The sequence below is a fragment of the Gorilla gorilla genome, chromosome 7 (assembly GCF_029281585.2).
Source record: "Gorilla gorilla gorilla isolate KB3781 chromosome 7, NHGRI_mGorGor1-v2.1_pri, whole genome shotgun sequence".
Classification (NCBI taxonomy): Eukaryota; Metazoa; Chordata; class Mammalia; order Primates; family Hominidae; genus Gorilla; species Gorilla gorilla.
This window is the reverse complement of record NC_073231.2, coordinates 143,201,335-143,225,349: the sequence shown is the minus strand read 5'-3', so window position 1 is coordinate 143,225,349 and position 24,015 is coordinate 143,201,335. Positions and strand designations below refer to the sequence as shown.

At 36.9% G+C, this 24,015-nt stretch overlaps 1 long non-coding RNA gene across 1 annotated transcript in view; it reads left to right on the top strand.

Annotated features, from left to right (window-relative positions):
• LOC109027970 (uncharacterized) overlaps window positions 1-23,453 on the top strand; it is a 29,685-nt gene extending 6,232 nt beyond the window's left edge. Inside the window, exons 2-3 of the long non-coding RNA XR_008668162.2 lie at window positions 22,963-23,007; window positions 23,393-23,453. This is a non-coding gene — a long non-coding RNA (uncharacterized lncRNA). The remainder of the gene's footprint in view (window positions 1-22,962; window positions 23,008-23,392) is intronic.
• Window positions 23,454-24,015: the final 562 nt, after the last annotated feature.

The window sequence follows — 24,015 nt, the reverse complement described above, 5'->3', positions numbered from 1 at the left end:
CACCATGTTGGTCAGGCTGGTCTAGAACTCCTGACTTCAGGTGATCCACCCATCTCGGGCCCCCCAAAGTGCTGGGATTACAGGCATGAGTCACCACACTCAGCCCCATTTATATTAAAATTTTCACATTTTCTTTAATTAATCTGAAACTCAAATAATTTAATTAATCCCCAATTTCCTTAAGCCAACAGGTGGTGAAGCTGAGGCATGCGCCTAGATCTCTACCTGCTAATTCTGCATATTTCCATTTTACTACTATGCCAAGCTGTCATGCAAATGTCCTGAAGTAGGACCTAAGCAGAGAAGGTGCTACCCTAGAACTAAAGAGGGTTAAGACTTGACTGTGATAGGGTGCTGAGGGGGTGTGGTTAGAAAGGTGTGTACATTGAGAACTAAAGTCATTCTCAAATGTGGAATACACACCTGAGTCCCTTTGAAAAGCCCCTTGGAGTACACTGATATTGGGGTGGTCTGGATGCAATTTTAGGTTCTAACTCATGATTTAGGGTCAACATTTAAAGAAAAATAATTTTTATTATAGAAATAAGCTGGACAAATAGGCACTCCTAGATGACTTGAGTAGTGATATCTCCTTGGATATTTTCATTGCTCTTGACAGATTCAATTTGTAGAGAACTAATGCTGCCTTATGGTTTTCTCCCTGGGGAGTGCTTTGCATATGATGTCAGAAAACAAAGGGGGGCTTTGAAAACTCCTCCATCCTTGACAAGATAATGCAGAGAAAGGACCAAAAAAAAAAAAAAAAAAAAAGGCCAAAGAGGGAAGAGGAGGTAAAAGAGAATGAGGCATGTGACACTGGCTAAATAAATCATTCTCATTGAAATTCCATGTCATCATAAGGTTAATGAAGATGGGAATGCTCATCCCTACCATTTATGATTCTAGCTTTGCTCCTATGTAAAATTAAGGTACAGCAGGAGTTTGAGAACCTATTCAGACAAACTAGTTTTAAAAGAGTATTCTTTACTTACTAATTCAGTACATGCCTACTGAGTACTGTTGTGCTGCCATCACTGGGCCAAGAACTGAGGATGCAAAAATCAGAAAGATGTGTTTTTTGCCTTCTAAAACATATGGTCTCAGGACTTAGGATGCTAAATGGAAAATTAAATTACATCTTAATAGGAGCAATGGAATCATCAGGTGTATAACCTAGTAGCAGGAAGCTCAATAGAAATCCCAGATGTCCTTACAAAGGGCCACAGCATGCTTATGGGAGTGTCTGGTAACCTGAGACAGTCAGGAAGGTAGTTGCCAGGGGGTACAAATTTAACCTTGATTGCTGATGATCTCCTTCATTGGCAAGGATGGAAAGATGTAATTATTGGTACACTCAATATTATGATGCTAATTGTAGGAATATTACCAAGAAAGCAGAGTAAATTTTATTTGCTCTTCAGGAGTAAAAGACAGACACTCTACATATAAAGACTTTGTATATAGATCTTTTTTCTCCTTTTTGTCAAGTTCAAAAGAGTGAGTGAAGGTAAGTCCAAACAATAGCGTCTCTTTATTATTGACTTTAATCCTTCTTTTTATATTCTGAATATAAGCTGTTATATTTATTTGCTGTAAATATTTTTCTTAGTTTGTGTTCTACGTGTTTTCTTAATGATGTCCTTAGGTGAGAAGAAATTTTAAATTTGATAAAATATATTTCATCAGTGGTTTATTGTTTTTATTTTGTGCGTGTGTGTGTGTGTGTGTGTGTGGGGCATATCCTACTATAGGGATGTGAAGATATATTTCCATTATTTCTTCTAGAGAAATGATTCTCAAATGGAGGCTATTTTGCCTCCCAGAAAACATTTGGTAAAATCTGAAGACATTTTTAGTTGTTACAAAAGAAGAGGTGCTAACTGGCCAAAAATGCCAATCCTTCAGAGGTTGAGACATCTTACTTTATAAATGTTATGCATAGGCCTATAATCCATTTAAATTAATCTTGGAACATAGAGTGAAATAGGAGATAGGTGTATTTTTCAGCCTTAACTACTTTACTGCCATTAGATTTAAGTCTTTATCCATCTTGAGTTGATTTTTGTATATGGAATAAGGAAGGGGTCCAGTTTCAATCTTCTGCATATGGCTAGCCAGTTATCCCATGACCATTTATTGAATAGGGAGTCTTTTGGTCCCATTGCTTGTTTCTGTCAACTTTGCTAAAGTTCAGATGGTCATAGGTGTGCAGTCTTAATTCTCGGTTCTCTATTCTGTTGCACTGGTCCTTGTGCCTGTTTGTTTGTTTTTGCCAGTGCCATGCTGTTTTGGTTACTGTAGTGCTGTAGTATAGTTTTAAGTTGGGTAATGTGATGTCTCCAGCCTTTTCTTTTCCCCCTTAGGATTGCCCCAACTATTAGGGCTTTTTTTTTTTTTTTTTTGGTCCCATGTGAATTTTAAAATAGTTTTTCTAGTTCTGTGGAGAATATCATTGGTAGTGTGATAGAAATAGCATTGAATCTGTAAATTGGTTTGGGTAGTATGGCCATTTTAATGATACTGATTCTTCCTGTCTATGAGCATGGGATATTTTCCAATTTGCGTCTTCTCTGATTTCTTTGAGCACTATTTCATAATTCTCATTGTAGAGGTCTTTTACCTTCCTGGATAGCTGTACTCCTAAATATTTTATTCTTTTTGTGGCAATTGTGAATGGGATTACCTTTCTGATTTGGCTGTTGGCTTGGCTGTTGTTGGTGTATAGGAATGCTAGTGATTTTTGTACATTGATTTTGTTTCCCAAAACTTTGCTGAAGTTTATCAACTGAAGGAACTTTTGGGCAGAGAATATGGGGTATTCTAGGTGTAGAATCATACCAGCAAACAGGGATATTTTGGCTTCCTCTCTTTTTATTTGAATGCCTTTTATTTCTTTCTCTTGACTAATTACTCTGGCCAGGACTTCCAGTATAATTTTGCATAAGAGTGGTGACAGAGAGCATCCTTGTCTTTTTCTGGTTTTCAAAAGGAATGCTTCTAGCTTTTGCCCATCTAGTATGATGTTGGGTGTGGGTTTGCAATAGATGACTGTTTTTATTTTGAAGTATGTTCCTTCAATGCCTAGTTTGTTAAGAGTTTTTAATATGAAGTGGTTAATTTTATTGAAAGCATTTTCTGTATCTATTGAGATAGACATAAAATTTTTGTTTTTAGATCACTTCTGTGTTGATATTTCTTGATTTGTGTATGTTGAAGCAACCTTGCATCCCAGTGATAAATCCTACTTGATTGTGGTGGATTAGCTTTTCATATGCTGCTGGATTTGATTTGCTGGTATGCTGTTGAAGATGATTGCACCTACATTCATCAAAGATATTGACCTGAAGCTTTTTATTTTTTCTGTTGTGTCTGTGCCCGGTTTTGATATCAGGATGATGCTGGCCTCATAGAATGAGTTAGGGTCCCTCCTCTCCAATTTTTTTGGAATAGTTTCAGTAGGAATGGTACCAGATCTTTATTATACATCTGGTAGAATTTGTAAATCCATCTGATCCTGGGCTTTTTTGTTTGGCAGGCTTTTTGTTACTGATTCAATTCTGAAGTTCTTTATTAATCTCTTCAGGAATACAATTTCTTCCTGGTTCAGTCTTGGGAGGGTGTATGTGTCCAGGAATTTATCCATTTCTTCTAGGTTTTCTAGCATATGTACACAGGAGTATATATGGCAGTCTCTGAGGGTTATTTGCATTTCTCTGGGATCAGTGGTAATGTCCTGTTTGTCATTTCTGATTGTGTTTATTTGTATCTTCTCTGTTTTTTTCTTTATTACTCTACTAGCAGTCCAGATATCTTATGAAAAAAATCAAAACAAAACTCCTGTATTTGTTGATCTTTTGTATGGTTGTCCTAATCTCAGTTACTTTCAGTTCAGCTCTGATGTGAGTTATTTCTCATCTTCTGCTAGCGTTGGGGTTGGTTTGCTCTTAGATCTCTAGTTTTTTCAGTTGATGTTAAGTTGTCAATTTGAGATTTTTCTAACGTATTGATGTGGGTGTTTAGTGCTATACATTTTCCTCTTAACACAGTGTTTGTTGTGTTCCAGATATTCTAGTATGTTGTATCTTTGATCTCGTTCAAAGAATTTCTTGATATCTCCCTTAATTTCATTATTTACCCAAAAATCATTCAGGAACAGGTTGTTGAATTTCCATGGAATTAGTTGGTTGTAAGCAAATTTCTTGATATTGATTTCTATTTTTATTGTGCTGCAGTCCCAGAATGCAGTTGGTATGATTTTTTTGAATTTGTTGAGTACTGTTTTATGTCCAATTTTGGGATTGATTTTGGAGTATGTGCCATGCACAGATGAGAAGAATGTATATTTTGTGTGTGTGTGTGTTTTTTTTCTTGCTGTCATGGGGAGTGAAGTGTTCTGTAGGTGTTCATTTAGTCTATTTGGTCAAGTGCTGAATTCAGGTCCTGAATATCTTTTTTAGTTTTCTGCCTTAGTGATCTCTTTAATATTATCAGTGGGGTATTGAAGGCTCCCACTATTATCATGTAGTTATTTAAATTTCTTTGTATGTCTCTTAAGTACTTGCTTTATAAATCTAGATGCTTCTGTGTTGAGTGCATAGGAATTTAGGACAGTTAGGTCTTCTTGATGAATTAAAACTTTCCCATTATGTAATGCCCTTTTTTGTCTTTTTCGATCTTTGTTCGTTGAAACTCTATTTTGTCTGAAGTTAGAATAGCAATGCCTACTTTTTTCTGTTTTCCATTTTCTTGGTATATTTTTCTCCATTCATTTAATTTGAGCCTATGGGTGTCATTGCATGTGAGATGGGTCTCTTGAAGACAGGGCAACATTGGGTCTTGCTTCTTTATCCAACTTGCCACTCTATGACTTTTGATAGGGGCATTTAGCCCAATTACATTCAAGGTTTGTATTGGCATTTGTAGATTTGCTCCTGTCATCATGTTTTTAGCTAGTTATTAAGCAGACTTTTTTGTGTGGTTGCTTTGTAGTGCCACTTGTCTGTGTACTTAAGTGTGCTTTTTGTTGTGCCTGGTAACGGTCTTTCCATATTTAGCACTCTGTTCAGGACCTCTTATAATGCAAGTCTGGTGGTAATGCAATCCCTTAGAATTTGCTTGTCTGAAAAGCGTCGTATTTCTCTGTTTATGAAGCTTAGTTTTGCTACATACAAAATTCTTGCTTGGAAATTCTTTTAAGAATGCTGAATATAGGCCCCCATTTTCTTCTGGCTTGTAGTTTTCTCCTGAAAGGTCTTCTGTTAACCTGATGGGGTTCCCTTAGGAGATGACCTGCCCCTTCTCTCTAGCTGCCAGTTACATTTTTTCTTTCATTTTGACCTCAGAGAATTCGATAACTATGTGTCTTGAGGATGGTCTTCTTGTGCAGTATTTCACATGGGGTTTTCTGCACTTTCTAAATTTGAATGTTGGCCTCTCCAGCAAGTTTGGAAATTTTCATGGATGATATCCTGAAATATGTGTTTTCTAAGTGGTTTGCTTTCTCTCCTTGTATTTCAGGGATGTCAATGTGTCATAGATTCGGTCTCTTTACATGATCACATATTTCTTGCAGGTTTTGTTTACTCTTCTTTATTGTTTTTTTATTTTTGTGTGACTGAGTTATTTCATAGAGCATGTCTTCAAGGTCTGAGATTCTGACCTCAGTTTGGACAATTCTGCTGTTAATACTTGTAGTTGTATTCTGAAATTCTTGAAGTGAGTTTTTCGGCCCTGTCAGCTCAGTTGGGTTCTTTCTTAAAATGGCCATGTTGCCTTTCATTTCCTGTACCATTGTATTATATTCCTTAGAATTCTTAGATTGAGTTTAGACTTTCTTCTGAATGTCAATGATCTTTGTTCCTATCCATATCCTGAATTCGATTTTTGTCATTTTAGCCATTTCAGCCTAGTTAAGAACCATTGCTGGGGAACCAGTATGGTCATTTGGAGATAAGAGGACACTCTGGCTTTTTTAGTTACACTAGTTATTGTGCTGGTTCTTTCTTGTCTGTATGGGCTGATGTTCTTCTGTCTTTGAAGTTTGTCTTTTGGATGGGATTTTTTTTTTCTTTTAGCTTCTTTGATATCCCTAGGAGTTTGATTGTGGTATAAGGTGGGTTCAATCAACGGCCTACATTTCTGATAAATTTGAGGGGGACCATGGCTTAGCTCAGCACTCCTGGGCTTCATTCTCTAACACTGGGGAGCTGGTATGTGAAGCCAAGCTTTGTTCTTTGGCCCCTTGAAGTTGGAAAACTGCTGCCCTAGAGGGCCCAAAGTGTTCCCTGGCTGGAGGCCACCACACTCCAAAAGGTGGTGCCAGCCAACATGCTTCGTTGGGTGGTAGCAGCAGAATCCATTCTTATTCACTTGTACCAGCAGCAACAGCAAATGTGAAGTGCAGGCAAGGTTGGGTGCACAGACACCAATAACAATGATACAGTAAGGTGCACATACACACCTGCTCGAGCAGGGAAGGGGAGGTGAGGTTTGCTTGTGCACACACTTATTGGCAAAACTATGGTGGGAGGTAGCCTTAGGTGAGTGTGGGTGTGCTGGCAAATTGGCACAAGAGAGATTGCAGTTGAGGGAGATCCCAGTTGAGGGAGATAGGCTGGTGCACGTTGGTGGAGGCTGCTCTACTGGAACTCTCTGAAATAGTCAAGCATTGCCTGCCAGTGTAAGAACTACAATGCAGGCCCCTAGGAGGTACCTCAGTTGGGCATCTAAGACTGCACTGCAAGTAGACACAGCCAGCTGGGGCCCCAGGAGAGGCCAGCAGACAGAAGGGCACTCAGGTAAAACTGGTCCCATCTCAGGCAAGACCACCCTGCTCTGTTCAGGTCTGACACGTTTCCTAAGGCTAGAATCTTCTATGGGATCATGACGTACCTTAGGGGATGGGTGTCATTGGTTGTGCTCCCCTGCAGACATTCCCAAATCAAACCCTCTAGGCTCTGCACAAGCAGAAGTCCTGCCCCTAGCACCTCTCTAAGCAGCTGTGTCTACTAGCTCAAGTGTCTGTGGGGGTCTTGGGTCTCCTGCTCCCAGTATTCCAGGCGTCCATGGTAAGAGTGCATTGCTCTTTGTCTCTTCAACTCATCCCTATCACAGGAGTCACTAGGGACCAGGAATGAGTCCTGCTTCATGTAAGGCCCATGCTGTTTACCCAGCTTCCTACCCTTTGAGCCCAGCATCTTTGTCCTCCCTCTGTCCACTCTCAATCCCTTGCTTGCAAAGATCTGCTCAGAGTGCACCAGTCTTCCTAGTGTCCTTGTCCCGTGGTGGCAGATGTTGTTCCTGGATGCATGTAATCAGCCCCTTTCTGCCAGCTTCTTTTCAAATGTTCTATTCTTCATTATGTAATTTTGATGCTATTGTAAATAATGTTTTTCACTTAATTTTTTAGTTGTCATAAAAAGTTTATGAAAATAAAATAGGTTTCTGTATAATTGGTTTTATATCCTGCTAGGTTTTTAGATTCAGTTATTCCTTATGGCAGTGGTTTGGTGTAGGTTGCTTAAGATTTTTTATGTACACAAACATGTCCTCCAAAAATTTTTAAAACGAGTTTTATTTTTGTGTTCCCCATCTTTATAACGTTTACTTTTTTTTTTTTTTTTTTTTTTTTTTTTACTTGTATTACTGTGCTGGCCAGGATCTCCAGTTCAAGATTAATAGAATAAATAAGAATAATAAATATAAATAATCTTTGCCTTTTTCTAATCTTAGGGAGGAAACATTCAATCTTTAACCATTAAGTATACTATTAGCTCTAGGTTTTTTCATCAATTTCTAATTTAATCACAATTTTGTTAGAAAAATACTTTGTCTGATTTTGTTTTGATCTTTAGGAATTGATTATAATTTCTTACAAAGCTCATCTAGGTGAATGTCTTCGGTGTACTTGAAAAGACTGCATTCTGCCATTGTTAGGTATTTTGTTCTGCATTTGCTAACTACATCAAATTGGTTAATATTATTCTATAAATTCAAATTATATTATATTGGTTGAGATACCTCTGTATTGATTTATTCTACTCATTTTGTTAGTTACTAATGCATGAGTGTTAAATACCCAAATAAATTTGTAGATTTGTGTCTCTCCTTAGCAATGTCAGTTCTTGCTTCATTTTTTGAAGCTTTGTTATTGTGTGCATAATCATTTAGCATTGTTATATCTTTTTAATGAATTGAAGCTTTTATTTCTTCAAAATGTTATTTTTTATCCCTGATGATACTTGTTCTATTGAAATCTTATTTGTCTGATGTCAATATATCCAAACTAGGTTTCTTATGATTGATCTTTTCATGGCTTTCCTTTCTTTCTCATTTTATTCTTAACCTCATCTCTATTTTGTATCTACTTACCTGTGTTGTGTTTTGCAAAATGTCTCCAGACAAAAAGTCAAATTGAATGTAGGGGAACTTATTGAGTTTTCCTCCTCATTCTGCCCTAACAACAATTAGAAAGCTGAACAGATGAAACATCAATAATTGTTCCTGGAGCAAGAAAAGAGTTGAGGACACAGGACAAACTGCTACCCCCACGATTGAAGAGATAGATGGGTCAATACAGAGAGTCAGGGCTTCCCAGAGTGAAGACTCATGAGTAAAACCAGTGCTGGGGTAGGAAAACCTGTACTATAACTGAGGAATTGCTGAAGGCTTAGTAAGGACAAGTCTGAGAGTTAAAAACCCCAGGGGGGACACAGTCTTAAGGTGACTCCAACAATATTGTGATATTTACCTCCAGGAGCTTGATGAGGTTCTTATAGTAAACAGTGGAGAATAATCCCCTCATGCTTCCAGCAGGGGGAGGGGAAATGAACCATTTAAAAATATTCCAGAGCATTCTGTTCTTCTTAACAAGGCTTGCTCTCAGAAGAAAGTAGTTAACCAGGACCTAACCTGCTGGGATACTATCAGAACCAAACTGATGTGGGGGAAATAGAATACACAACTCTGGTTATCTCTAACTTTCATGTGAGAGAAGGGAAATACCCAATTTCAATTTACTCTACCCATCTTCTTCCATCTTTGGAAGGGTAAACAAATAAAATTAAAAATTAAAAGCCCCGAGAAACACTTGTGAAGTTAACAGTTCAGAGGCATAGGCTCGCTAAAAGACTGAGGTCCAATCGCAGGACTGTGGAACACTGCCCCTCCCCCACCCCCTTGCTACCGCATTACCTAAAGCCTATTTATAGCAGTTTCTTTTACCCAGTACATTTTGTCTTTCCATTTAAAATATTACAAGACATACAAGAAGGCCAAAAGCATAATTTATATAGTTAGAACAATATCAAAATCAGATGTGACAGGATTTCAAACAACTATAATTAATATCCCAACAGCTTTAATGGGTAAAATAGAAGGCATATAAGAACAGAAGGGCAATGTAAACAGAGATGAAAATCTTAAGGAAAAAAACAATGCTAAAGATATTTTTAAAAAAAAAGCCACCATAACAGAAAAATACAAAAAAATCAACAATAAGGAAAAAAATCTTGACACGGTCAGAGGAAAACATATATATTCCTCACTTATAGAGGAACAAAGAATTACATCCAATTCCTTAGAAAACCTGCAGCAAGAAAAGAGTAAATGTTTAAAGTGCTGAGAGAGAAAAACTTCACCAACATAGAACTCTGTGCCCTGAAAAATTATCACTCAAAAGTGAAGAAGAAATACAGTCTCAGACAAACACAAATTGAGAAACTTTATTGCCAGTAGATATGCATTTCAAAAAATTTAAAAGTTATTGAGGGAAAAGAAAAAATGATATAGATCAGAAATTCTGACCTACCTAAAGAAAGAAAGAACGTGGAAAAACAATGAGTGAAGGTAAAATAAAACCTTTTTTCTCCTATTAATTAACCTAACAGATAGAAGTTTGTTCAAAACAATAATAGCAACAATCTATTTGATATATATTCTATGTATGTGTCTATACGTGTGTGTATGTGTATATATATATACATATTCTATGTATGTGTGTATGTGTGTGTATGTGTCTATATATTCTATGTAAGTGTATATATGTGTGTGTACATATATAGTATATAAATGTACTCTAATTTCTTGCCCACTCATCTTTGTATTATTGCTGCCATTCATTTCATTTATAATAGAACTGAAATGGTACAAAGATGGGGGGAAGAAATTTGAATCACTTTGTTGTTATAAGTACTTATATAATCTGTGAAGCAGTATGGTGTTATTTGAAAGTGGACATGGATTAGCTGTAAATGCATATTGAAAACTGTAAAGCAACAAAAAAAGTAAAAGAAAAATATAAATAATATGCTCCACATGAAATTTAAAGTAGTTTTTTCCAATGCTGTGAGAAAAGTCAGTGGTAGCTTGATGGGGATGGCATTGAATCTATAAATTACCTAGGGCAGTATGGCCATTTTCACGATATTGATTCTTCCTATCCATGAGCATGGAATGTTCCTTCATTTGTTTGTGTCCTCTTTTATTTCGTTGAGCGGTGGTTTGTAGTTCTTCTTGAAGAGATCCTTCACATCCCTTGTAAGTTGGATTCCTAGGTATTTTATTTTCTTTGTAGTAATTGTGAATGGGAGTTCACTCATGATTTGGCTCTCTGTTTGTCTGTTATTGGTGTATAGGAATGCTTGTTATCTTTGCACACTGATTTTGTATCCCGAGACTTTGCTGAAGTTGCTTACCAGCTTAAGGAGATTTTGGATGGAGACGATGGGGTTTTCTAAATATACAGTCATGTCATGTGCGAACAGAGACCATTTGACTTCCTCTTTTCCTAATTGAATACCCTTTATTTTTTTCTCTTGCCTGATTGCCCTGGCCAGAACTTTTAATACTATGTTGAATAGGAGTGGTGAGAGAGGGCATCCTTGTCTTGTGCCAGGCATGTACTTTGCAGGGACATGGATGAAGCTGGAAGCCATTATCCTCAGCAAACTAATGCAGGAATAGACAACCAAACACTGTGTGTTCTCACTTATAAGTGGGAGTTGAACAATGAGAACACCTGGACACAGGGAGGGGAACAACACTTACTGGGGCCTGTCAGGGGATGGTTGGAAGAAGGAGAGCATTAGGGAAAAGAGCTAATGCATGCTGGGCTTAATACCTAGTTGATGGGTTGACAGGTGCAGCAAACCACCATGGCACACACTTACCTATGAAACAAACCTGAACATTCTGCACACGTACCCTGGAACTTAAGAAAATAAAATAATTACAAAGAAAGAATACTATGAACCATAATATGCCCACAAATTTTATAACCTAGATTAAATGCGCCAATTCTTTCTTTTTTTATTTTTGTTTTATTTTTTTGAGATGAAGTCTCACTCTGTTGCCCAGGCTAGAGTGCAATGGCGCCATTTTAGCTCACTGCAAACTCTGCTTCCCAGGTTCAAGTAATTCTCCTGCCTCAGCCTCCCGAATAGCTGGGATTACAGGCATGTGCCACCATGCCCTGCTAATTTTTGAATTTTTATTAGAGACAGGGTTTCATCACGTTGGTCAGGCTGCTCTTGAACTCCTGACCTTTTGATCTGCCCGCCTCGGCCTCCCAAAGTGCTGGGATTACAGGCCTGAGCCATTGTGCCCAGCCAGGCCAATTCTTTTAAAAACATGAGCTGTCAAAATTCACAGAAGAAAAATTAAAAATCTCAATAGGCTTATATATAGTAATAAATTGAGACAATATTTAATAATCCAAAGAAGAATGCATTAATCTTCACTGAGTTCACTGGTGAATTCTATTGAACATTTAAGGAAGAAATTATACCATTTTTTCAATGTCTTTGGAGGATAGAAATAGGGAATACTCCCTACCTTATTGAAAAGGGCCAGCATTGCCCTAATACTAAAAACAAGACAAAGCTATTAGATTAATATACATTAACTATAGATTAATATTGCTAATGAACAAAGATGCAAAAATCCTTAACAAAATACTTGCACAATAAATAAAAATAATTATACACCATTATCAAGTGGGTTTTATTTCAGGTATGCAAGTCTGGATCCACATTCAAAAATTAATTATTGTAATTTATTGCCTCACTATGCTAAAAAAAATTACAACATATATTAATAGATGCAGATTTTAACTCCAACATTTATTTATGATAAAAATTATTGGCAAACTAGAAACAGAGGGAAAGTTCCTCAAATTTATAAAGAATATATATGAAAAACCTACTGCTAACATCTTCTTAAATAGTGAGAAACTCAAGCTTACCTACTAAGAACAGGTACAAGACAAGAATGTCCCCTACACCACTGTTCTTCAGCATCATCATTAAGAAGACAAGAAAAGAAAATGTCTATGGATTGGAAGGAAGAAATTAAAAAAGAATATTTACAGCTGATGTGATCATCTTTGTAGATAATTCAAAATAACTGACAAAAAATGAAACTGCTGGAAGAAATAAGTAATTACAGCAAGATTTCAGGACACAAGAATAATATATTATACAAAAGTCAATCATTTTCTTATATTCCAGCAATGTACAAGTGGCATTTGAAAATAAAAACATAGGATCATTCACATTAACATCCCCCCAAATGAAATGCCTATGTATAAATCTAACAAAATATATGTAAGATCTATATGATTATGATAAAACTCTGATGAAATAAATCAAAAAAGAACTAAATAAATGGAAAAATATTCCATGTCTGTGAACAGGAAAACTCAGTATTGTCAAGACATCAGTTCTTCCCAACTCGGTGTATACGTTAAATGCAACCCCAATCAAAACTCCATGAAATTACTTTACTCATATCACTAAACTGATTCTGAAGTTTATAGAGGGGAGCAATAGACTCCGAATAGCAAAGACAATCTTGAAAGAGAAGAAAAAAGTGAGAGGACTGACACTACCTGCTTTCAAGTCTTATAAAGTTACAGTAATCAAGATGGGATGCTAATTGTGAAAGAATAGACAGACAGATCAATGGCATGAAATAGAAAGCTCAGAAATATACCCACGTAATTATAACCAACCGTCCTTTGACAAAGGGGCAATTTGCAGGACAATGAAGCAAAGTTATTCTTTTCAACAACTGGTTATAGAACAATTGGACATCAACAAGCAAAAAAAAAAAAAAAAGTCTAGATGCAGACCTTATACCCTTCACAAAAATTAACTTAGAATAGATCACAGGCCTAACTGTAAAATGCAAAACTATAAAAGTTCTGGAAGATAAAATAGGAGGAAATCTAGATGATCTTGGATATGGCAATGACCTTTCAGGTAAAACACTAAAGTTGTGATCCATGAAAGAAACAATTGATAAGTTGAACTTCATTATAATTAGAAACTTCTACTATGCAAAATACTCTGTCAAAGGGATGAGATGACAAGCCACAGACAGGGTGAAGATAATTGCAAAAAAAAAAAAAAAAAAAAAAATTCTGCTAAAGGACTGTTATCTAAAATATACAAAGGATCCTTGAAACTCAACAATACAAATAAACTGACCCAATTAAAAGACAGGCTAAAGACCTTAAAAGACACATCACCAAAGAAGATTTATTGATGGCAAATAAGCATATAAAAAGATGCTTCACACCATATATCATCAGGGAAATGCAAATGAAAACAATGAGATACCAGCCGGGCGTGGTGGCTTACACCTGTAATCCTAGCACTTTGGGAGGCCGAGGCTGGCGGATCACGAGGTCAGGAGATTGAGACCATCCTGGCTAACACGGTGAAACCCTGTCTCTACTAAAAATGCAAAAAAAAAAAAAAAAAAAAAAAAAAATTAGCCGGGTGTGGTGGCGAGTGCCTGTAGTCCCAGCTGCTGGGGAGGCTGAGGCAGGAGAATGGCATGAACCCGGGAGGTGGAGCTTACAATGAGCCGAGATGGCACCACTGCACTCCAGCCTGGGCGACAGAGCGAGACTCCATCTCAAAATAAATAAATAAATAAACAATGATATACCACTACACACCTATCAGAATGACCAAAATCTGGAACACTGACACCACCAAATTCTGGCTAGGAAGTGGAGCGGCAGGAACTCTCATTCATTGCTGATGGAAATGGCAAATGGTACAGCCACTTTGGAAGAAATTTTGACAGTTTTTTACAAAACTAATTATAATTTTACCCTAAGATCTGACAATCACACTCCATAGTGTTTACTGGAATTAGTTAAAAAATGTCCACACAAAAACCGTCAAACAGGTATTTGCAGTAGTAGTATTCATGACAGTCAAAACTTGGAATCAAGATATCCTTCAGTTAGTTAACGGATAAACTATGGTACATCTAGACAATGCAATATTATTCATACCAAAAAAGAAATGAGCTATGAAGCCATGAAAAGACATAGACAAACCTTAAATGCATACTATTAAGTCAGATAAGCCATTCTAAATAGACTACATGCTATATGATTCCATATACATGACATTCTGGATAAGGCAAAACTATGGAAACACTAAAAAAATCCGTGCTTTCCAGAGAGTTTGAGGGGAGGGAAGGATGAATACGAAGAGCACAGAGGATTTTTAGAGCAGTGAAAATACTCTTTTGCTATTATAACGATGTGTACATGTCCTTACACATTTGTCGAAACCCACAGAATATACAACAGTAATCATGAGCCCTAATGTAAACTAAAGACGTTGGGTGATCATGATGTGTTAGTGTAGGCTCATCAATTGTAAAAAATGTACCACTCTGGGCCGGGCGCGGTGGCTCACGCCTGTAATCCCAGCACTTTGGGAGGCCGAGGCGGGCGGATCACGAGGTCAGGAGATCGAGACCATCTTGGCTAACACGGTGAAGCCCCGTCTCTACTAAAAAAACAAAAAATTAGCCGGGCGAGGTGGCGGGCGCCTGTAGTCCCAGCTATTCGGGAGGCTGAGGCAGGAGAATGGCGTAAAACCCCAGGGGGCGGAGCCTGCAGTGAGCCGAGATCGCGCCACTGCACTCCAGCCTGGGCGACAGAGCAAAACTCCGTCTCAAAAAAAAAAAAAAAAAAAAAAAAATGTACCACTCTGGTGAGGGATGTTGGTAATTGAAGAGTCTGTAAAAGTGTAGGGAGAGAGAGTATATGGGAAATCTCTCTATATTTCTCTTAATTTTGCTGTGAACCCAAAATTGGTCTTAAAAATGTCTTAAAAAGTGAGCCAAGAACTATAAATTCAGTTATCATTTAACAAACAAATAAAACTCCACTAGGGCAGTTTTTCCTCTCAGAGCCTAGAAGAGTGATTTCAATAAATACTTGACAAATAAATGAAAGAAAAAAATGCTTGGATTTTTTTTTTAGCTCATCAGTATATTACAATTCAAAATTATTATAGGGGTCATAGATCCCTTTTTGCAGGTACAGTTCTTGGAACACTATTATAGGAGAAACATTAGAAGGGTTCTAAGATAATAGCAAGGAAATAGAAGGAAGGTGAGGCCAGCTTGAATGCTTAGCACTTATTACTCACATGATAAGAAGACACTCCATGGAAAGTAGCTCTGTTATGTACCACATAATGTCTACACCAGTGTCAGCAGGTGTACCAGGCCTCTGCAAGGCCCCCAAATCTTCCTCCATGTCAAGCACGTTCTGCATTGGTGAAATTTCATAGAAAAAAATGTTTATTCCTATGCAGAATATGGTTTTAAGAAGATAGAAACATTTTAGCATGTCAAAAGGAGTCTTCCTCACATCATGCCCCAACATCAAAAGAAAATAAAATATAGTGATGTGAATGCAGACAATACTTGCAATCAGCAACATAAATTACGGATTGTATTAGGTTGGTGCAAAAGCGATTGTGGTTTTTGCCATTGAAAGTAATAGCAAAAACTGCAATTTTTTCCACCAACCTAATATATGCCACAATTCTTTAATTTCAGTAATAGTGTAATGATTACATTGTCATCGCAATATGAAACAAAATCCAAATTGCAGTCACCACCTTGGGGGACTGTGAGAATTATTTTCAAAACCAGTTGGGACTATGCCTCCCCAGCCATACTACTGACCCTTGAATAGGAGCAGTTTTAAACACACAGGGTGATTATGGCTGCAGTGCTGGGAAATCAAATTTATCACTTCAGTGCCAAGCTAAGTATTTCAAAGAATTGAACATTTAATGAATAAGTCAGTTTCAAAAAATCTATCATAATATACGAAGTTAGGCCAGTCTCTCAAGAGTGATGGAGTGATGATTAAAATTACCACGCGGACTGTTTTGCTGACTAAGTGTGTGGACTCAATGACCACTGGGTGCTCTATAATGCTTGGATCTCTATTGAACCCTGCCTAGTGTTTAACTAAGTATAAAAGAAAAAGAGATAATCCCCAGCATTGAATTTTATAGAATTCAAATTCCAAAGCCTAAAGGCTTCAGAAAGACATTTAAAAACAAATTTAAATTGAAGAAATGAATCTCCTGTCATTCGGCCCCTTGGCAAGGAAGATCATCCTTCAACTAATTAGCAGAAGAAATGAGCCTGCACTTTAACCTACTTACTTCTGGAATTTATCATCCCTAGTCTACCTGTTTTAATTAAATGTATTTAAAGTTTGTACAAAAAGATTTAATTAGACTTAAATACAGTGCAGTGCTGGGAATCACAGAAAGGGCACGTACACCTTAAAAAAGCTCATCATCATGGACGAGAGTTAACCTTGTGCCCTCTGAGATTTAAGCTCTATATTTCCCCTAAAAATTTGGAAGTCTTACAGATGTTTTCTTGGCTGCTTCTGCCGCTTAATCATTTTATAAAAAATAATGTCCCTGAATTGGCTCAGCCTAAAATCATGGAAAATTATAACAGGAAAGAGTCTTAGTTTTTATCTAGTCCAAATTCCTTGTGTTGGTTATAAGATGCAGAGGTTTTAAAAGAGTAAAAACTTGTCCAAGCAGGTAGTAGGTCTGATAGTGACAGAGCTTAGAACAGAACCCAATTCCCCACACTCCAGAATCAGTTCCCACGTCACTACATCACACTTCAGAGTTTTAATTCTATGTGGTAAGCATTTCTTGTCAGCTGTTAAAAGCCATCTGTTGGCCAAGCACAGTGGCTTGCACCTGTAACCTCAGCACTTTGGGAGGCCAAGGCTGGAGGATCTCTTGAAGCCAAGAGTTCAGGACCAGCCTGGGCAACATAACAAGTTCCTGTCTCTACAAAAAAATCAAAAATTAGCTGGGCATTGTGGTGCACGACTGTAGTCCCAGCTACTTGGGAGGCTGAGGCAAGAGGATCCCTGAGCCCAGGCAGTTGAGGCTGCAGTGAGCCATGGTCATGCCACTGCACTCAGCCTGGGAGACAGAGTGAGACCCTGTCTCAACAACAACAGCAAACATTTATTCATTTAGAATTTGTTAATAACTTCCTATTAATGAGACCAACCATGCAATGTAATGGAGCTCTCTTATTTTCAAAAGCCACACATCATTTGACAGTTGTTTGGACACTTGGAAGTCTACCTTGACTCTTGTATTTCAAATACATGGTATTTATTTAGTTATCTTCGTTTATGATTTATGATTTATGGTTAGTAGATGATCCTGACACTACCTTCAATAAGGCCAACACAAACTTGAGAGAAGAAATGAAAACTAAGGATTATCGAGTTCACAAATTGCACAAAGTTAGGGAATAAAATTAAGTTTCTCACAACTCTAAACACTCTTTGGGGTATATATAAAAATTTAGTACACATGAACATATAAAAAACTTGGACAAAGTCCCAGTGAATTTCATGTTCTGGATGGAGTGGTACTTTTAGCACATCATTGACAATGTTCAGGTTCTCTGAATATATTTAAGGACAACAAACACAGCATATGGAGAGAGGCTACAGACACGCACAATAAAGGAAGCTTTTCTGATCTTTGCTTTTATGATAGCCTGGAGGTTTATTATCCCTTTTCTGAGGCATTCATTATCCCAATCATAATCAAACAATTATAGTCATATGTCGCTTAATGACAGGGATGTATTCTGAGAAATGTGTCCTTAGGTATTTTGTTGTTGTGAGAATGCTATAGAATGCACTTATGCAAACCTGGATTGTGTAGTCTGTTACACACCTAGGCTATACCGTATTGCCTATTGTTCCTAGCCTACAAATCTATACAGCATGTTACTGTACTGAGTACTGTAGGCAACTGCAACACAATAATAAATATTTCTGTATCTAAACATAAAAAATGGACAGTAAAAATACTGTATTATAATCTTATGGGAACACTTTTATTTTTGTGGTCTTTGAAAAACCTCTATGTAGCATGTAACTGTACTTGAATATCTTATTAATTCATTTGTGTGCTCCTCCAATACTTACAAGACTATGAATATAGGCCAAATGCCAAATGCTTCTCTATGTTCTAGCTACATGGATATGAACAAGATCAAAAATTGCACATAAACTCTAGAATAAAAGATAACTAATAAATAGAAAATAATATGTTAATAAGCATTCAGTGTTGTGGAGAAATGAAACACAGGATAAGTGGGGACAGAGAGCAACAGGGAAGATTTTTTTTTAACATGGGAAGACCAAAGGATTCTTTTTTGGTCAGAGACCCATATAAAGTGCAGGGATATGATAGGTAAGCATCTGAGAAAAGAATGATTCAGGCAGAACAAGACTGCCACATACAAAAGGCACAAGAAAAGACTCCATTTGGAATACTTGAGAAATGGCAAAAAGGTTGGTGTCATCTGAGCAGAGTGAGCAAGGAAAGTAATAAAAATAAAATTGAAGAGGTAAATTCTTAGGCAAGATTATATAGGGCCTCATAAATCATGGCAGGTTATTGGATTTTATTATAATTGTGATGAAATGCCATTAGAAAGCTGAAATCAAGAAAGTGGCATGAGTTCATATGTTTATTTTTAAATATATTTTCAGATTTGCAGACAAGCTACAAAAATAGTACTAAAAGCAAGCATATACCCTTTACCTAGAGTCGTTCACTTTTGACATGTGGTCTGATATGGTTTGGCTGTGTCCCCAACTGAATCTCATCTTGAATTGTAGCTCCTGTAATCCCCACCTATCATGGGAGGGACCAACTGGGTTGTAATTGATTCATGAGGGTGGGTTTTTCCCATGCTGTTCTTGTGATAGTGAATAAGACTCATGATATCTGATGGTTTTATAAGGGCAGTTCCCTTGCACACCCTCTCTTGCCTACCACCATGTAAGATGTGATTTTGCTTTTTTTTCACCTTCCATCTTGATTGTGATGCCTCTTCAGCCATGTGGAACTACGCATCAGTTAAACCTCTTTTTTTTAGAAATTACTTAGTCTTGGGTATGTCATTATTAGCAGCATGAAAACTAGTATAGTAAATTGGTACCAGGAGTAGGGTGCTACTGTAAAGGTATCTGAAAATGTGGAACTCACTTTGGAATGGATAACAGGCAAAGATTAGAATAGTATGGAGGGCTTAGAAGAAGACAGGAAAATGTGGAAAGGTTTGGAACTTTCTAGAGACTTGGAGGGCTCAGAAGACAAGAAGATGTGGGAAAGTTTGGAACTTCCTAGAGACTTGTTGAATGGCTTTAGCCACAATGCTGATAGTGATATGGGCAATAAAATCCAGGAAAAGCAAAGGTGATTCTTGCTATGCTTTAGCAAAGAGACTGATAACATTTTGCCCCTGCCCTAGAGATCTGTGGAACTTTGAACTTGAGAGAAAGAATTTAAGGTATCTGGTGGAAGAAATTTCTAAGCATCAAAGTGAAGATGTGACTTGTGTGCTCTTAAAAGCATTCAGTTTTGTTTATTCAAAGAGATATGTTTTGAGATTGGAACTTATTTTAAAAGGGAAGCAGAACACAAAAGTTTAGAGTATTTGTAGCCTGATGATGCAATAGAAAAGAAAACCCCATTTCTGAGGAGAAATTCAAGCCCCCTGCAGAAAAACACATAAGTAACAAGGAGCCAAATGTTAATCTCTAAGGCAATGGGGAAAATATCTCCAGGTCATGTCAGAGGTCTTCACAGCAGCCTCTCCCATCACAGGCTGGGAGGCCTAGGAGGAAAAAATGGGCTAGTGAGCCAGGTCCAAAACCTTGCTGCTTTGCGTAGTCTCAAGACTTGGTGCCCTGCATCCCAGCTGTAGCTAAAAGGTGTCAATGTACAGCTTAGGGCATTGATTCAGAGGATGCAAGACCCAAGCCTTGGTGGCTTACACGTGGTGTTGGGCCTGTGGGTGCACAGATGTCAAGAATTAAGGTTTGGGAACCTCCACCTAGATTTCAGAGGATGTATGGAAGCACCTGGATGTCCAGGATAGGTGTGCTGCAGAGGTGGAGCCCTCGTGGAGAACATCTGCTAGGGCAGTGCAGAAGGGAAATAGGGGTTGGGAACCCCAAAACAGAGTCCCCACTGAGGCACTGCCTAGTGGAGCTGTGAGAAAAGGGCCACCATCCTTCAGCCCCAGAATGGTAGATCCTCTCACAACTTGCACTGTGCACCTGGAAAAACCTGTGAAAAAACAGCCAAACAGGCTGCATCCTGCAATGTCACAGGGGTGGTGGAGATGCTCAAAGCCATGGGAACCCACCTCTTGCATCACCATGACCTGGATGTGAGACATGGCATCAAAGGAGATCATTTTGGAGCTGTAAGATTTGACTGCCCCATTGGATTTTGTCCTTGCATTGGGCCTCTAGCCTCTACATTTTCTCCAATTTCTCCCTTTTGGAGTGGCTGTACTTACCCAATGCCTGAACCACCATTGTATCTAGGAAGTAATTAACTTGCTTTTCATTTTACAGGCTCATAGGCAGAAGAGACTTGCCTTGTCTCAGATGAGACTTTGGGTTGTGGACTTTTGAATTAATGCTGAAATCAGTTAAGACTGATGGGAAGGCATGATTGGTTTTGAAATGTGAAAACATGAGATTTGAGAGGGGCCAGGGGCAAATGATATGGTTTGGCTGTGTCGCACCCAAACATGTCATGGGGGGTAACTCCTAGAGGTAATTTAATTATGGTAGTGAGTTTTTCCTATGCTGTTCTTGTGATAGTAAGTCTAACTAGATCTGATGGTTTTATAAAGGGTAGTTCCCCTGCACACATTCTCTTGCCTGCCACCATGTAAGACATGACTTTGCATTTCCTTTACCTTCTGCCATTATTGTGAGGCTTCCTCAGCCATGTGAAACTGTGAGTCTATTGAAACTCTTTCCTTTATAAGTTTCCCAGTCTCAGGTATGTCTTTATTAACAGCGTGAGAACAGACTAACACATAGTCCAATCTGCTTTATTAATCTTTATCTCATTCTCCACATGTCTCAAGATATGCACACACACACAAATATTTTTGAATTATTTAACAGTAACTTGGAGATATAAAGTCCTTTTATAAGAATAAGAAAAATGCATTAAAAAATACTGTACCAAAATCAGAATAGTTAATATTGATACATAGTACTAGTACTATAAAATCCAGCTAACATTTACCATGTTTTACAACTGTTACAACAATAATTTCATGTTTATTTACTTTTTTCAGGACTAGGATCTCATATTGCATGTAGTGGTCATTTTTTAATCTCCTTTAAACAGAAAGTTCTTAGCCATTGTTAGAGTTTCTAGACCTTGATGTTTTTAAAGTACAGTGCAGTTATTTAATATTACTGAATTTGTGTTTGTCTAAATTTTTCTCATAAAACTCATGTTATATATTTTTGCTAGGAATCAAATCAAAATAATGACGTGTGTTTTTTAATGGAACTTATTAGAAGGCATATGGCTTTGGTTCTTTCACATCTTCAGTGTAAAATTACATTATTCGGTGTAATCAGTCTTTTAATTTTACCCTTTTCAGTGAGTGTATATTGGAATATCATTATGGTTTTCATTTGAATTTCCCTGATCACAGTTGTTGAGTGTTTTTTTGTGTGATGTTTGTACATTCATGTATTTTCCTTTGTGAAGTGTCTGTTCATATGTGCAAGTTCTTAATATAGATTGGATACAGATTTTTTTATATAAATAATATCTTCTTATCTACTACTTGCCAATTCATTTTTCTAATGACATCTTTTGTTGGAGAAAAAAATTAATTTTGATTTAGTGTGTCATTTCTAGTTTTTCTAGATAATGTATTTCCTACATTATATGCCCATTCTAAGAAAATTTTGCCTACTTCTATGTTGCAATGATAATGATATTGTACTATGTAATTTTCCCAAAATCTTTATAAATTTAGCTTTAGTATGCAAGTATATAATCTATCTCTAAATGATTTTTGTGTATGGTTTGAAACCATGGCCAAGACCTCGATTTTGGCTTTATATATATTTTTAATATGTATAAGTAGTTCCAACACCATTTGTTGAAAATATTTTTTTTCTCATTAAATACTCTGTTGTCTTTTAATTGACCATATTAAGTGTGGGTCCTTTTCTGTACTGTTATTTTACTGGGCTTATCTACTTTCTATTCTTATGCCAGAACCTCACTGTCTTGAATCAGGTAGTATAAGCCCTATCTGCTTCAAGGTCTTTGCATTCCTCTATAAAATCTATATTTACGTTCTCAATTTTTTCAAAAATTAGGTCAAGATTTTGTTTATGTTTGCATTGAAACTGTAGAATAATTTGGGAAAATTTGGCATCTTAACAATGTTTATATTTGTAATCTGTGCACATGTTATCTCTTCATTTACATGGATTTTTCTTAATTTCTTTAGAAAATAGTTCATAGTTTCCAGGGCATAGATCTTGTGTGTCCATTGTTAAAATTATTTCTAAGTTATATGTCAGAAGCTGTTGTGCATACATATAGTTATCACATTACATATAGAAATTAAATATATTTTATGTATATTGAATTTGTTTATTTTTTTAAATTTCCACTATCAAGTGGCTTGCTATGATAACTCAGAGATACAAGTAACTGTGGCATATTAATTTTGTATTCTAAGCTTTGCTTAATTTATTTTTAAATTATTGTATCCTTTCTGCAGGTTTTCTTACAATCTCTGTGGAAACTATTTCATCTGCAAACTGAGGTACATTTACTTCTTCCTTTCTGATTCATATGATTCTTATTTTTCTTGTCTTGTTTCACTGGTCAGAATTCCAATGCAATGTTAAACAGAAAGCAGCCCTTTTTTTTCAAAATTTATAGGCAAGGCGTTTAACATATGGCTAAATAATGTTAATTTATAGTAAATATCCTTCATAAGGATGAAGATGTACCCTTCTATTTTAATTTGCTGAGTGTCTTTTAGTCATAATTGAGTGTTGACATCTGTCAAATATTTTTTCTGCATCTATTAAGACATCCATGTGATATTTCTCTTTTATTCTCTTACTATGACAAATTCTATTACTTGATTTTCTAATGCTAACCAAATTACATGAACTGATTTAATCATACTTCTTTTCTTCTAGTTTGTGTTCTGGGCATGCTGGCCACTTCTGGTGAGTTTTTTCCATTCTGCTCCATTTTATTGAATAATTGTGTGACATGATGTTTTGTTTTGTATTGATTTTTCTTAATCATTTGTTGTGAAGTACCATTGTAACTGAGGGGCTGTCTGAAAAAAAAATAGCCTTACACACTTTAATGTGACCTGGTTAATGTTTTCAAGTTTCGACTTTTCTCCAGCTTCTGCTGGATTTGAGCTGCTGCCATAGTTTTCACTCTGACAGCGACAGAGAAGTCTGTCATGGGGCAATATTTGGGGCAGGGAAACCTACTAGAAGGTTCCTGCAGAACTCCAAGTGGGAAAACATGGTGGTGTCAGCTACATACAGTAGTGATTTGTTTAAAATTGTTAAAACCGACAAGATTTGATGATACATTTGATATGAAATTCAAACAGAAGAGTGGACTGCATAGCTTTTTATTCCTAAGAATTAAGCAACTAATAGACAAAACTTTATAAAGGAGGTGATTACTGCATTGTCAAACATATGGGAGTGGAGTCACAGGTTCTTGTTAGCATTTCATCTGTCTCTGGTGCTCATCATGGTGCCTGGTACTATTAGTTGACTGATAGTATCGGTATTAC